This window comes from Lissotriton helveticus, chromosome 5_1 (assembly GCF_964261635.1).
Source record: "Lissotriton helveticus chromosome 5_1, aLisHel1.1, whole genome shotgun sequence".
NCBI classification, from domain to species: Eukaryota; Metazoa; Chordata; class Amphibia; order Caudata; family Salamandridae; genus Lissotriton; species Lissotriton helveticus.
In genome coordinates, this window is record NC_136065.1 from 1,552,454,856 (window position 1) to 1,552,467,596 (window position 12,741).

Below are 12,741 nucleotides of genomic sequence, written 5' to 3' on the forward strand. Positions count from 1 at the left end.
TATGTTGCGCACACACATGCCCTTTGGGCATATGTGCGCGCAACATGACATTTTGAAAAATGCACTTTAGTGCATTTTTCAAAGTTTTTGCAAATTTCCATGAAGTTCAACTTCATGGTAATTTGCGATCCCTATTAGCGAAATCGCAATTTTTTAAAATTTAATGCATTGCATTTAAGGAATCTCAATGTGAGATTCCTTAAATGCAAGTAATCGCAATTTTGCGATTTCTTAATTTGCGATTTTTGCATTTGGGATGGTGCATCCCAAATGCAAAAATACCGGTCGCAAAGGGGCAGATTCTGAGAATCTGCCCCTTTGCGAGCAGATTTTACCTTGATGCATCTATGCCTTTATTATGGATAAGAGATAGGGAAGATCGAATTTTAATGCCCTAACAAATATATACACAGTCTCTGATGGTCTTGAAGTGTACACGTTTAAAATATTTAGGATCATAAATTCTGTATGAAAACATCTGGCTCTTATGCCCAAGAAGCAGCCAATGCCAAAAATCAGTTTGCTCTAGATTGAGAAGACTGCGCAGACGGCCAAAAAAAGCAGCCCAAAAAGAAAGTTTGAAGTCGGGGAGATCTAACCCACCCTGATTATATGGTAGCTTCATTAATCCGATGATGCTTCTTGATTTTTTATAGTCCCATATGCAACTGCTCGAGACACCATCTAATTTACAAAAAAACGTGTTAGGGATACGTAACGGGATCGACCTAAGTAAATACAGGAACTTAGGAAGTATCTTCATCTTTATAACGTTGCATCTGCCTAAAATACTTAACCGAAGCTTATGCCAGAGCATCATCTGCTTAGTAACAGCAGCTAATAAAAAAATCATAATTTAATGAGTGGATAAGTTTGATCTTAGGAGAAATTCGTACCCCCAAGCTGTCGGGCAAACCCCTATGATCGGAAACTCTAGTTGAAAATTACTTGGGTTTTTGTTACTATTCAACTTATATCCAGAGAAAAAAAAAGACCAAAAATCTCTGCCTCCTTATTAATACACTCTATGGCCTCTTTTGGCTCCTCAGAAAAAATAGCAATATCATCTGCATATGCCGTAAGTTTCAGGGAGCGCTGTTCAATATTCAACGGACCAATCAAATTATTAGCCAACAACGACTGGATAAATGGATCTATATAAAAAGCAAAAAGAAGGGGGGAAAGGAGACAGCCCTGTCTCTTGCCACAGCGAATAAAAAAAGGAGTAGTTTGAACATTACAATACCGTAGTCTGGCCATAGGGCTGTAATACATAGCACCAACCAGCTTCAAGAGCTTTTCCTTAACCCAAAATGCAATAAGTGTTGCCCAAAGATATTCCCAGACCACCCGGTCAAAAGCTTTTTCTGCATCCAGTAAGACCATGCCTAGGTTGATTTTTAGCTTTCCCGCAGCATCAAAAGTCGCCACTGCTGTGTTTACATGGGCGGTGATGTCTCTCCCATGAATAAACCCATGCTGCTGGGGAAAAACCAGACTGGCCATCATAGGAGCTAACCAGGTGGCCAGAATTTTAGCAAACACCTTAGCATCTGCATTTATTAAAGAGATTGGGCGATACGATACCCGTTCTTCTGGAGCGTTATCCTTTTTAAAAACAAAGATTATATTGGCCATGTTCCAAGAATTTGGGATGTGGCCAGTAACCCCCACTTCGGCAATGACATCCCGAAGCACGGAAGCCAAAAGGCTTTTAAAGCACTTATAGACCTCAGCCGGGATAGCATCATCACCGGCCGCCTTCCCTAATGGAAGGCCCCCAATCGCTTCTGTGATTTCCTCCACAGTTATCTCCTGCTCTAAAAACGAAGAATCCTCTTCTGTCAGAGTCAGTAAATTGCTCTCTAGTAAATAGCTCTGCATTCCAGTCATATCTTGTGTTGAATCAGGAGAATAAAGTTGCTGATAAAAAATGGAAAACTGGTCGGCAATCTTCTGAGGGCACTTGTATAATATTCCAACCTCCCCTTTAATAGCTTTGATCTTGGTTTTTAGATGGGTGTCTATAAACTGATGTGCTAAAACTTTCCCTATCCTATCCCTATATTCATATTGCAGTGTCTTATGTTTAGTAAAACAAGCCGCTACCTTCTCTTTTGACACCCTATTTATAGCAGTCCTGTGCTCCAGAAGAGAAACATACAAAGAGTCTTGATCTGCCTTTCGCAATCGAACAGCCTCAGCATTTTAAAGCTCGCAGTTAATAAGCCTTTGATACGCTTCCTTAGTTAGTTTCTCCCGTTCTATATTTTGTCGCCAAACAAACTGTTGGGTGACTCCATGAATAAATACTTTCATAGCATCCCATACCAGAAAAGGCGTGGCAGACCCTATATTATCTATAAGATATTCTGAATTTTTTAGAAATAAATGCCAAATATTTAGAATCAGTAACCAAATATTGTGGAAAAGAAAAGGAGCAAGCTATTTTAGGAGTAGGATTGACCAAAAAGGAAAATATTATGGGGTTGTGGTCAGATGTAATCCTAGGACAAATTTCCATATCTGACCTGATCATAATAGTATCCGAGACCCAAGCCATATCAATCCTGGAATACTGCTGATGTGGCATAGAGTAATATGTATACCCCAGTTTAGTTGGGAATAAAGAGCGCCACGTATCTTGTAACAAGTGTAGTCACCCAAGTTCTAAAATAGAGGCCCTCACCTTCATCATTCTTGGAGTGAGTGGCCGACTAGTAGAGTCAATACCATAGTTAATCACACAGTTAAAATCTCCCCTTACAACAAACTCACCCTGCCATCCAACTAATTCTAAACAGATATCATCAAATAATGTTGGATCATCAGTATTAGGGCCATACAAAACACAAAACACATATTTCAAAGTATTAATCTCTGTTTGGGCAATGGCCCATCTCCCTCTTTGATCCGCTACTACCTTATAAATTTGACAATTCATTGTTTTAGACACCAAAATAGCAGTCCCCCTAATTGACACGTTTTGTTAGGTACATATTATATTCTGGAAGCCCAATTGATTAAGAAGGCCACAATCTTTGTACGCTAGATGTGTTTCTGTTAAAAGTACTAAATGAGGTTTATAAGCTCTAAGTTCTTCTCGTAATAACCGTCTTTTATATCCCCTATTCAATCCAGACACATTCCAAGATAAACACCTAAACTTTGCCATAGCCATGAACATAATTATGAAACCTCAAAACCCAAAAAAGCAAAAGCCCCAAGCTCACTCCACCAAAACATAACACAATGAACTTTTTTTTACATGTTCTTTCTTTATACCCCTACACACTCCCAAGAGGGCCCATCAGCACCCCGCTCAAGAACGACCAACCCACCCCCTCCCAGTTTCCTAAAGAAGGAATCACCCTCCCCAAAAACTCTGCCGCTGGAAGTGGCAGCTTACATCTCAGTGCACCAGAAAACCAGCCCCAGCCAGCCCACTGCGACCGCACAAAAAGATATAGAAATAAGACAAACTAAACCCCTAGGCGCCACGGACTCCGCCACTAAGGCAGCAAAACCCATTCTCTATGACATTCTATGCCATTCTGGCTATTCTCCCCCCCTTAAATCAGACAGCCCTGCCACATGATCAAGTCTTTTGCAGTTTGTTTAGTGCCAGCTTGGCCTCCAGGTCTGACACCAAAACTTGTGCCTGCCCATCCTTAATGACTTTCAGTCTGGCAGGCTCCTGCAGAAATACTTGGGCCCCAGCCACCTTAAATGGATCGATGAGTTGCCTCATTTTCCATCTTTTTTCCATTGTGGTACGGCTCAAATCAGATCTAAAAAAAATTGATAAAGAGTCAACACCAACTGGAGAATTAGGCCGGGCCTTAAAAGACAGTGCCTGTCTTAGCAAAAAGTTCCCCCAAAAAATGAGACTAGGCCAAGGATATCGGGCGTTGGGTCTCTGCACAGTTAGAGGAAGCCTGTGCACACTTTGAACCTGGCTGTCCCAGTCCCTGTCAGACAGGTTGGGGAAGGCTTTTTGAAGAAGTTGAACCACACATGTTCGGGGGGTCGGAACCCTCCTTACCTTCCGAGACCCCAAACAGACTTAGATTATTTCTGCGTTGCTGGTTTTCTACATCTTCAATTCTGGCTTGGCAGGCCAAGAGCTGTAAATTATGAGACTGCACAGTTTTCACTATAGTAGTAACCAACTCCTCTGTCTCTGCTACCCTACTTTGTAATTCGACCATGTCCCTTGTAATTACGGCCACAGTATCCGTCACCTCATCCAAAGCTGACTTAATACTAAGGTAGTCCGCTCGAATATGAGCATGATGAACCTGAGCCTCTCGTCTTTGTTCATGTACGGCCTGCAATATTGCCGCAAGAGAAGGCTCAATGGAAAAAGGCTGCCCTCCTGTCTCCAATGACATATCCAATGAGGTTGGTCTGGTCCCATTACGTGTCTCATCATTGGGAACAGGCACGTTTTCTACGCTGTTCCCATTAGAATAATCCACCAGGTCTACAAAGTCAGTTGGAAGTAACACTTGTTCCTCAAGAGTCTCACTATTTCATTCTGCACAGTACTCTCTACTCCTTGGCCACTTGCCAAACCAGAGCCCGATAACCGAGAAATGAGTGCCTTAACCTCTCCTTTTGCTTGAAACCAGTTTCTTAATGGGCTACTCTCCAGACCGATTCTCCGGCGTACTCCAGAGCTATTATGCCAGTTAGCCCCTTGCGGAGTGATCGGTCTCCTATGAGGTTTGACTGTTTTAGGGTCTTTTTCCTGTTATTTTTGGTTTTATTCTCAATATTCCCGGTAGAATCGGTCCGGTTCTTCACTATAGTCATGGCCTCAGAAGTAGCAGCAACCATAGTTAAAGTTAAACTTTTATTTCGTGCTCTGGTGCCCAGGTCAGGGTGCTTGGGAGTAGCATCCTGACCATCTTGACCATATAGTGTACTTTTGAGATCATCCCCATCCAACACAGCTCGAGACAAATTACAACTCTCGCCATTGGTATCTGGGCCATTGTCTTTAGTGCGCCCCGTCACCTCACCAAACACTTCTAAGGGAGCATCTTCCTGACTGCCCGAGGACTCTACTAATTCGCCAGTCTCCCCATAATCCAGCACTCTGGGTATCTCGCCAACTTTGTCTGATTCCGGCTCCCCTTCAATGCTCCCCACGAGTTCCTCAACAGAGAGTCTGTACTCAGTGGCTAGCACCTGTGTGTCAATTTTCCCAGTGTTGCCTAGTATAGATGCCATTGCAATTGCATCTGCAGTTTGCACTATTAGCTGCCCCTCTGCAAATAATTCTACGGCTTTACCTGTTTCCAAAAGCCGAAGTGAGGGTCTGACAGCGCGAGTTGAGGCAGATTTAACACCATTCTTTGACGTATGCGGCACCGTCAAACCTTCTTCACCCTGTGGGGGGGGATTGCAAGCCTGCGTTCCTAATGGCGCGAGCTGCTTTCGTGGTGTTTTTTGGTGGCGCCACACCGCTCTGTTGCTTCGCTCGTATTCGGCAAGAGAAAGGCACGGCCAGCTGAGCACCGATCTGTGAAGGTTACAAGGGCCATACAACCAGGAAACCTGCCAGCAGACGTGCCTCGACGCCCGCCAGAGCCGCTGGAGATTACCGCCAGGTCCAATCATCAACATTCGCAGGGGCCAGAGGAGTATTATTTACTCGTGCATTGCCTATTTAGGTACATGGGCACCTTGTAGGAGTTATTCTACCTCTTGCAGTGCGGAGAGCTGGTAGAGTGCTCCTCGGTGCTGCGAGGCGCGGCACTCTAGTCAGCCATCTTCCTTCCCTGAAAAGGTTGTGAACAAACAATTGGTGGAACATATACATTCACACAACCTTCTACATCCAACTCAATCTGGTTTCAGAGCATCTTTTTCTACTGAATCCGCTCTCCTCTTTGCAACGGAAACCATTCGAAGACAGGCAGATGCAGGTCAGAGGGTGGCCCTGGCCTTGTTAGACCTAACTGCCGCCTTCGAATCAGTATCCCACAAGCTACTCCTTCAACATTTACAGGAGTGTGGACTGGACGGGGTAGCATTAAAATAGATGCAGTCTTTCTTGGAAGATCGTAGTTTCCAGGTTGTACAACACCCCCACCGACCTGAAATCCTGCCACTCCATCAAGGGGTCCCACATATTGGACCTTTGGCGAGGATTACAGACAATTACAATATCGCCATGGTGTCATATGCAGACGACACACAGCTTGTGGTGACCCTTGCACAAGACTCCAGTAGGTCAGCATTACAGTTCTCATCCTGTCTCAAGGATCTAGCCGCTTGGATGTCAAATCACTGCCTTAAATTGAATAGGAGCAAGACGGAAGTCATGATGGTTGGGAAATCACCCTCTATCTGGGACACAACCTGATGGCCCCAGGTACTGGGGCCTATCCCAAAGCCCAAAATTGGAAGTAAAAAACCTGGGTGTGTGGCTAGATCCTAAACTCTTGTTTGAGTCCCAAACTAGAAATGTGGCAGGGAGATGCTTCGGCACTCTGAAGATGCTAAAAAAAAAATAGACTTTCTCCCTATATCAGCCAGGAAAACCATAGTCCACACCATGGTGACATTGCAACTTGACTATCGGAATGTCCTGTATCTGGGTGCATCTAAAGTCTGTATGAAATGACTCCAGCACATTCAAAACACAGCGGCATGCTTTGTTCTTAATCTACTGAGGTGAGCGTCATCAAAACAAGCTCTTGACGCCCTTCATTGGCTGCCAATTGAGAAGAGAATTCTTTTCCAAACTGTTTGTTTCTGTTATAAAAGCCTACAGGGGATAGGCCCTACCTACCTGCACAACATCCGCACCCCTTACAATCCTGGTCGACAGCTAAGATCTACAGGAGTACAGTTACTCAAGATTCCCAGGATAAGGAAAGCGAGGATGGGTGCTCGATACTTTGGCTATTTAGCAGCCAAGAACTGGAATACACTCTCTCTTCAGCTATGACTGGAAGCATCTGAACCAGTATTTTGTAGAGGACTGAAAACCTGGTTCTACAATCTCTATGCCAACTATTATACCCTCACCTACTTTTGTGCTTCTAGTGCGGGGACACACCTTTTGGGGTAGCCAGGCGCTCAATAAATGTATTGTTATTGTTATCCATAACTCACGCTAAGCGTTGCTAATGGCAAGCATCCCATTGTTGCATTAGATTGTGGTACAGTTGCAATTGGCCTGGTCTGCGAATTATCACAAGATGAGCAGCCATTGCATAGCACAAGTAGAAGAACCAGAATTCCACCAGCAAGCGCCAGTAACAAAGGGAACCCTCTGAAGACGCTAGAAAAGATAGAATGAATAAAAGCCAGTATTACTCCAAATATCATCTGAAATGAAGTCACAAGGCCGGATTCCACAAGTTAAAAAAAAATAGCAAGGCCTTTGGTGTCAGACGCATTAAATATTTGATGTATAAGCTCCCCAAAGTGATGTGGAAGGCTAGTGTTCAGAAGTGTCTGAATCTCGCTAGATGTTCTAGCCACCTGCAACTCGAAAGTCTCTCAAGCTGAAGTGAGGGCCACTTATTGTTGCAACAATAGTGCTTTGAGCCTGCTTAATTTGTTGAAAAAGAAGGAATGGAAGGCCAAATTGAACTATCTACTTTCCCATGCGGGGGCAGAACAAGCACATTGCTACAACACGTAACACGTTGTGAAACTGTTCCGGGATTCCTGCCCGTAAACCACAGCAGTTGTGGTTGTTCAAAATAAGATAACTGCCATTAGTAAGCAATGTAAAAGAGGGAATTATCGCTGGGACGGGAGTCCCTTTTAAAAAACAAGCAAGATTAGGCGTCGATACATTACAAGCGCCATGCAACTTAACGTGTTTACAAACCAGGGAATGTCCTACTGTGGAATCACAACCCTCCCCTGTTAGGAAAACTTCTTTATCCTCCTGTTGACATCTGTAAGTGAAAGGAAGGGACCATTATTCATGGAGAAATGCACTACCCAGGGATTCAAAGCGGCCTATCGGAAAATGTTTCATACAGGATTTAAAATGAAACAGCGAGAATGGGAGAGATATAACCCCATGAATCAACCAAACAGCTGAATCTGTCTCAGCCACAGAGAATGGCAGGGTTCTAACCGTTCAATGTGTAATAGCATGTATGTAGCATCTTTGGTGGACATAAACCTCTGTTTATCTGTTAGATTAAAAGGTAAAAACAAAGCAGAAGCATTTAAAAAATCCCAAGGGACTTTTCCCTTTTTTGAGAGTCTATAACGTCCATGCAAATTGCATAACTGATCGTAATTGATTTTGACCATGATATAACACAGATGCATCACTCTGAAAAATATCAGTAACAGATGAAACAATATTATCCAAGGTTTAAATGCGTGAAGACAGTGTGTTGATGCTATTGTTGACCACAGCGAGGACTTTTTCCAAATTTGCTTGATCAATTTGGCGCAAACGAAAAGTCGCTTCCATCTGCGATAGTTTCCAAATTTCATTGTAGGTTGTGAAGATTAACCTTTTATTTCTAGGAGTTCCAGGACCTAACATTAAATCAGCAAATTAATGTCACCCGACAAGAGGTATAAGTGTTGTTTTACTGACATCAAAGTGGAATGTTCCAACCGTTGTTGGAATAATTTACCCACCGAGTATGTGGTGACTGTATGTGAATTTGGAAAACGAGAATCTGGTCAAGACTGTGTGAAACCTGGTGTTACATTACAAAAACGCAGTTGACATGCATTAGAACTTGTTTGCCACACCAACCAACTAGATTGGTCAATCTCAGAAACATTGAAAGTGTTATTTCGAAATAAAGCTTGTAATACATTGATCATATAATAAGTTTGTGCGTGCCAATTGCCATATTCGTCTAAGGAGGGGATGGATGGGATATTCCAATTTTTTTGCAGTCACCAAGCCAAAACAAGTAGTTTTGTGCACTGTATGATTTAGAAATAAAATTTGAGTCGGAATCAGGCAGGCACGATGCAAAGCTTTAGTACCCTGAACCTGCCAAGCTTTAGTGCCCCAAACTGATTTTAAATCAATGGTATCTTTCCAATGATCATAACCCAGTGTTGCCAATCCTGCTCTAAATGAATTGGAATAGATGAATTTGGTATGGGTAAGAATAAATTCGGGCTGCGAGGAGTAATGCAATAAAAAAAATAGGATTCTGGATTGAACATATTATAATCAGTAAAATAAGTGAATAAGCATCTCTGCCCATAAAGGCGGGGGGATTGCAATAATATATCGCAACTGCCTCCGCGTAAAAACCATTGATCTAAAACATAGGAGTTGTGAGGCGTTTGCCTTTACGATTACTCTTACTACCAACCAAACATTCACAGGCACTCTTCTGTACCGACCTCCAGGCTCTCGCTCGAACTTTCTTTCACAACTCCATCAGTTGAGCGAGTTATCTGCAGATCATAAATACTTCACTCTCCTGGGAGATTTTAATTTTCATCTTGATTCATTGTCAGATAAAGACACCGATCAGCTTATTAATGATCTTCTCGCTGTAGGTCTCGAACAACTGATCACAGCGCCAACGCACGAAGCAGGTCACACGCTTGATGGTATATTTTCCAACAACCCCCATATCATCAAGAACAAAATACTTCCCTTAACATGGTCTGACCACTTTGCCATTTTATTCGATATTCAAATTAAAACCACAGCTCCCAACATTACATCTCCAAACCCTCACTTAATTTCGAGAGATTGGAAAAATCTAGACTACAATCAACTTGCACAGACTCTTACTGATGCTTTTATGAGTATAGATAATGTATCTGACCCCAACATTGCAGCTACTACCTACACTTCTATTCTAGAAGAGGCTTTTTTTACTTTAGCTCCACCTAGAACACTCAAACGCAATAGGAAGACTCCTTCGGCCCCATGGTTCACCGAAAATCTTAGACTCCAACGACAACACTGTCGCAACATGGAACGACATTGGCGCAAAAACTATAACGCAGCAGACAAGATAACCTACAAAGCTGCACTCCTTGGCTATAAGCAGAGCATAGCACTAGAGAAAAATATCTACTACACTACCCAAATAGACCAAGCTCGATGCAGCATGAAGAAACTGTTCGAAGTTGTAAACCACCTTGCCGAACCACCCAATCCCCCTACTGAAACATCTCAAAATTTCTGTAATGTACTGGCCGACTTTTTTTCCGAAAAGGTCACATCTATATTCAAAGACTTTAACCCACATGTGAAAATCTCTGATACCTCTGACTCTCAGATATATGAGATTCCGACAGCTCTCACTGAATTTACCAGGACGAACCCACAAGACATTCACAAACTAATTCAGTCAATTAAATCTGGCTCCCCTCTGGATCCTTGTCATCCATCCATACTTAACAATATTCCAAATATCATTACTATACCATTGACACATATCTGCAATATTATGTTTTCTACAGGTTCCTACCCTACCATCTGGAAAAACACCATTATCAGGCCGCTTCTTAAGAAACCTTCCCTGGACCCTTCACTATCTTCCAGCTATCGTCCCATTGCCTCTCTGCCGTTTCCAGCTAAGATCTTTGAATCAGTCATGAATAAACAACTGTCTGACTATATTCAAACTAATGACTTGTTAGATGACACCCAGTTCGGTTTCCGACAAGGTCACGGAACAGAGACTGCCCTTATTAAGGCGGCAGACGAAATAAGGGCCACAATGGACAAGGGTGGACAGGCTGTCCTGATTTTGTTGGATCTGTCGGCGGCTTTCGACACGGTCGATCATGCAACTTTGATCGGCCGTGTCGAGGCCATCGGCATTAAACATAGAGCCAGGGACCTTATTACATCCTTCTTGGCTGATCGTAGGCAAGCAGTTAAGTTGGGTACTTTTACCTCACCTACTTTCAGCCTTCCTTGTGGAGTCCCTCAGGGTTCCTCGCTAAGTCCGACTCTTTTTAATATCTATGTTTCGGACTTAGCGAGGGTAATAAAAGAGTATAACATCAACCTGACAACATACGCCGACGATACCCAGTTGGTACTATCCATACACAAAAACGGACCCACTGTTGCAGCAAACTTTAAGAACGGTATGAGGGCTATTAGCAGTTGGATGGCCTCCAACTGCTTAAAACTCAATTCATCTAAGACGGAAGTCATGCTATTTGGAAACATTCAACCTTTGTGGTCCCCCTTATGGTGGCCTGAGGAACTGGGAATTCCACCTCAACCTGTCAGTAAAGTCAGGAATCTGGGAGTGATATTTGATAACAAGCTCCTCTTCCATCACCATGCGAACGCGGTAGTTTCATCATCCTTTAACATCTTAAGGAAAATAAAGAAACTCCTACCGTATCTTCCCATAGCCACGGGAAAAACACTTATATCCACACTGGTGTTTTCTCGCACTGACTACTGCAACGCCCTCTTCCTCAATGCCCAAAAAAAGGTTATTTCCAAACTGCAATTAATACAAAATGCCTCCGCCAGAGTTCTATTGGGCATTCCCAAATATAGCTCTGTTTCTGGATATCTGGACCAATTACACTGGCTCCCAGTCAGAAGTCGCACGAAGTTCAAGACCCTCTGCATTGTCTATAAGGCAACAAATAATATGGGACCTAAATTCCTGAGAAGTTCTTTTAAGCCTTTGGCAACCCCTAGAACGCTGCGTTCCAATACGGCTCATATGCTTCAGATTCCCAGAACAAGGAAAGTTAACTGGGGAGACAGATGTTTTGCCATAGCAGCGGCGAAACTGTGGAACTCCCTTCCCCTCAACATAAAGACTAGTCCATCTTTGATTGTCTTCAGAAAGCAGCTAAAGACTTGGCTGTTTTCTCAACGACATGACTCATAGATCATCTCAACCAATGTCTTAATGTTCTAACCACTGGTTTCTCAGCCTTTAGCTTTTAGCGCCGAGACACCCAAGGGTAATTGTAGCGCTTTAAAAATTGCAAAAATAAATAAATAAATAAATCCCGAAGTGTTTTAGAACTCCCCTGGATGGAAGTTGGACAATGTTCCCATTACGTGTAATTAAAAACAGGTCTTAACGTGGCTGTTTTCTGTAAGTAATGATGCCCATAGTGTTAATAACAGAATAAATCAGCATAATTGGCAGAATTTAAATATAAATCTTCAGCATCAAAAGCAGCATAATACTGTAAACCAGAAAACAATAAATGTGCAACTTGCACATCCCAAACATCAGAACGTATGTCCCGTGTTGCCACATCTCCTAAGGAGACGTAAAACACGTATGGTATGTTAAGGACTTCCGTTGGGCTGTGCATTTTGAAAGCTACTTTATCCCAAATGATGCCATCTGCAACCGGGAAAGCTGAAATGTTCACAAGAGTCTGATCACGTTTCATAATATGGGACGATGTATGAGGTGCCAGAATTCCATCGACCAAGTTCACAACAGAGCATTCTGGCAAATAATGGTAATTGATCAGTAAGAAAAATACTGTCACAAATCCAATCGACATGAAGAGGAAAATAAGGAGAAGCACCAACCAGATGTAGGTCCACGGGGGAACTAGGTAAGTCTTTATGATCCAAGAGATAAAAATACTGAATTTTGTTGGTGGAAGTGCCTAAGTGGAAAACGAGGAGGACAAGTCATAAAAGAAGCTGGCATGGTCTCCAAAATAACCGCTTGCACCCATGTTTATTAGAGGTGGTAGGGCAGCATTAGTGTGCTGTTGTTGAGGACTGTTCGGCACTTCACTGTGGAACAGTCGAAA